Source organism: Benincasa hispida, chromosome 12, assembly GCF_009727055.1.
Source record: "Benincasa hispida cultivar B227 chromosome 12, ASM972705v1, whole genome shotgun sequence".
Classification (NCBI taxonomy): Eukaryota; Viridiplantae; Streptophyta; class Magnoliopsida; order Cucurbitales; family Cucurbitaceae; genus Benincasa; species Benincasa hispida.
Window position 1 is genome coordinate 54275556 of NC_052360.1, and position 4802 is coordinate 54280357.

Genomic DNA, 4802 nt, shown 5'->3' on the forward strand with positions numbered 1-4802 from the left:
GAATTTGTGGAACATAAATTGAGTTTTGTGTCTACTAAAATATTAAACTTTTAATTTATATATTGGAATGCCTTGAACCTCTTATCTGACGCTCTTAATAACCAAACATAGGAGTCTTGCTAAATTTCGAGTTTGCGTGTAATTCTTGTTTCTGCCTAGGATTTAAGTGGTGTCATTCATAAACCCCTTAATTCTATTAGCGCATTTGTATTTGTATTTTTTTTTTTTTTTTTATATTCTCATCTACTAATAAAAATACTCTCTCCCTTTATTTGAAGATGTAGCTAACACACTATTAATAAACTATGTAAATTTGTGGTCGATCTTCTTCTTTTTTTTCTTTGCTTGTCGATTTTCATTTCCATCATAAAATTATGTTTAACAGATTTGTAATTTTTAATAAATGTTGAATAGATTAATCATTTATTAAATAAAAAATTGAAAATTTATAAACTTATTAAATTCAAAGTCGACGGTTAAAAAACTTACAACATGTTTAGTTGCCAATCTGCATTCTATTTTATGTTTTCACACCTATAACTCATATTCTATTTTAAAAACTGTTTTACGATTATGTGATTCAAATAGTGCAAATTCTGAAGACAACATTTTATATTTTTGTTGTATCTAGATTTTAAATTTTAAATTTCAACATGCAGAATTATATTAAATAAAGATTAAAAAAATCCAAAAATGTAGTATGTCATGTTATAAACTCAATTCATTTTTTAAATATTGAAATTCGTATCATGTAATGTATTATAAATTAGTAATATTTATACTATTTTTAAATATAAAATCTATTCATAAATAAATTAATAATGATTTATTATCAACCAATAAGTATGAAATACGTTTTAAATAATTATTTAAATTAGAATCAAATTTACGAATATGCAACCAAAAAAACTCTTATTTTTAGATTTTTGTTTTTCAAATTCTCTATTAAACCGGCGTTATTAACTAAATCGAAAAAATATTAATTTGTTTTTACGAGGAGTAAAATTGGTGCAATCAGGTGCGGCCAAGGATAAAGCCGTCACTCCATCGCTTTTTCAATTATGTGATTGTACGGTCAATTCGTGACGATTCCGGTCATCAAATTTCAATTCCCAACATTTATTTCAAAAAAAACATCTAATTTAAATCACATTTAAAATATCCAACAATGTTTCATCTAAGATTTTAAAAATTGGCACCCTCTTGTTCCCCAAAATAAATAAACTTCCTATCAATATGTGTATTTTATAAAAACATATCATATCACATTCATTGATCAAGCTGTTACGCATCAATTTGGATGAATCTATAAAGTTGTGAACAAAAATGTGACAAATTTTATAATAATTATAGGCATAATATAATCATTTTTCACTAACTTCACGTCCTAACAATCTATTCGTTTCTTACCTAACAATCACATTTTTCTTATTACATTTTCGATTTATTTTGCGCTTGATGGAATAATACGTTGAAGAAACTGGTTGATAAATAGTAGTTTGATTGACATCATTTGAAGCTTTACATTTAATCAATCAATGGTCCAATATAATCCATTGATCTTATATAATTCTTATTTCACTACTTTGTTCTATAAATCCCACGTGTCATGATTTTTTTTTTCTTTAGAAGTTACAAATGTTTACACTTGTTTTGTCATTGTAATATACTTCTTAATAAATTACAAATTTAGGTTTGTGCGTTTATTTATCTCTAAACTAAAAAATAAATGTCTAGTAAGTCTTTGAACTTTCAATTTTATGTCTAATAAATCTTTAGACTTTAAAAAATATCTAATAGATTCTTAATTTTCTCTTTTGTATATGAATTTCTAACCCTTTATCTAACATGTCATTAACTTATTTAAATTGTGTTATTGTTGATTATTTTTAAAATTACTTGGGAAATTTTTTTTTCAAGAAACTGATATTTTATGTTTAATAATAAGATTTTTCTTTTCTTTTAACGATATGTGGAGTAGGGATCAAACAAATAATTGTTAAGTTGATAGTAAAAGTATTATGTTAGTTTAATTATATTCATCATGGAACATCGTTAAGGTTCGAAGCTTCAACTTTAAAAAGATAAACAAAGACACATCTAAAAAGCTTGTTTTTGTTTTCACTAAAAAAGTGGTAATAATACCAATTCCTAGTTGGAAATAGTAGGAAAATGTTATGAAAAAAACTAGTAAAAAGTTAAACGGGACATAATTCAACTGGTATAGTACTAACACTATCAACCTTGAGGTATGAGATTTGATACTCCACTTCACGTATTTAATTCGATACTTTTGGAAAAAAAAAAAGTTAAATGACAAATATAGTCAACATATTTTCAGACATATTATGTGTGTATAATAACTATCCAATTAGTCCCTTTAGTTATAAAATTATGTTTAATGTCTAGTAGTTTTAATTCAAGTCCATGATAATTTATTTAGATGAGTATATATATATAATGTCTAGTAGTTTAGAGGACATAAAATTGAAAATTAATGAGTATATTAAATACTTAAAAATTCAAGGATTGAATAAAATTAAATTTTAGAGACTTATTAAGCACAATTTTAAATTAATGACCTATTGACACAACTTACACAATAAGAGAACTTCACAACTAAATTAATGAAAATTTCAAGGGAAAAATAATTTTTACCCAAAACTATTCTTTTTTTCTCATAAACTTTTAATTTCACCAAATTTGGACCACCAATATTTTGACCCTCTGTTCAATGTCGGCCAATTCACAATCTATTAATTTTAAACAAATAAACAAAAAAGCACAAAACTAAGTTTGCCCAATTAACAAATTAACCATGGAACAACTTAGACTCACAAAATTCAACGTAAAATACCATAAATCATTTTTATTTGAAATCCTATCACGTATTGATTGCATGCATATTCATTGAAGACGAGATTTTTTTAAACCATCTTTTGAATGTTTATTTATCCCATGATAAAATTACAACAGTTATGTATTTTTTTTTTTTCAATTTATTTTTGACAATATGTGGAATAGGAAAATCAAACCTCTTGACTTTAAAGTTGATAATATAAATATTAGCTATATTTATTTTTGCAACGGCTATCTAAGTTTGATATAAATTTGAAGGGAATAATATCTTTTTGGTCCATAAATTTTGACTCTAATTTTTATCTGGTCCTTAAGTTTTAAAATGTTACACATTCAATTATTAAGTTTTGAGTTTTATTTCATTTTAATCCTTAAGATTAAAAGTGTTACAATTTTACTCTTGAGATTTTGAGTTTAGTTTCAATTTGATCATTGGCTTTCGTGATTTTACATTTTTAACCTCAATATTTCATCAAATACTCACTTTCAATCACTTATGTCAATTTTTATTAATTAACTAAATTATAGTTATGAACTGAAATTTAAATTTAATTTTAAAAATGATAAAAATAGTCATACGTAATTAATTATAATTATTTTAACGATTTTTAATTTATTGACATAAATTAACTCTAAAAACAGAAAGTTTATTTAGTGAAAATTCGAGATTAAAAATGTAAATCTTTAAACATATAAACCAAATTAAAACAAAATTCAAATATCAAAGGTAAAATTATTGAATATTGAAATCTATGGACTAAATTGAGATTACACTCAAAACTTAAAAATTAAGCCCTGTTTGGTAACTTTTGAAAATTAAGGCTATAGACATTGTTTCTACCTTTAAATTTCTTCATTTGTTATCTACATCTTATCTATCATTTAAAAAACAAAATCAAAATTCGAAAACTAAAAAAAGTAGCTTTTAAAATTTGGTTAAGAATTTAACTATTGTAACTTAGGAAAGATATAAATCATGATAAAAAATGAAGAGAAAATAAGCTTAGTTTAAAAAAACAAAAATAAAAAACTAAATAATTATCAAAGGAATCTAAACTTGTAATATTTTGAAATCGAAAAATTAAAAAGAAACTAGACAAAAAAAAGAAAAGAAATTAGGACTAAAAAAGTATTTTTCCAAAATTGAAAGTGGGTAAAATATTATTATTTTTTTCCCTCGAAGGGGAAAAAATTGGAAGAGGGGAAAATGTCATATTGATAATTAATGTAGGGTGGGAATAGGGTCCACTAAACTCGCGGGAGAGGAAATGGATGGCGTGGACGTGGTAGGGGCTCTGGATTGGATGAAAATTAATATTATCAACCAATTTAATTTTGCTTACTCATGATCTTTCACGTGCGAATGCCATTTATTTTATTTTATTTTTATTATTTTCTGTGGATCCCACCATCTCCCTTCCACGAAAATACATTTTATTTTTTTTTTAATTTTATTTGATTTTTCTCCAAAATTTTCAAACTTTGGTCTTCTCATTTTCACTATATAATATATGTGTACTCAACTGTTCATATCCCACGAGATACAATTCCTTACTTATTTTTATTTTATTATTTATAATACTACAATCATCTCATTTTCAATTTACATTCGAAGAATGGGTAAAGTTATCAAATTATTAGTTTAGAAGCTTATTTTCTTTTCTTTTTCTTTAACTATTTGAATTGTATTTCAATTTTGAATTTTTGAGTTTAAATTTAATTAAGCTATCTATTATGACCGAAGAGATCCAACACTTTGTTCTTATATGTTTCTCATGATTCATTGCAATCAAGGGATATGATTGTTGTAAATCTAAATAGGACTATACATCTATTTAATATATATCTTTGTTGAATGCTCGATCTTCTTTGTCCACAAATTTTAAAAATATATAGAAAGATTTAAATCTATATCTTATAAGATAAAAATACAAATAAGAGTT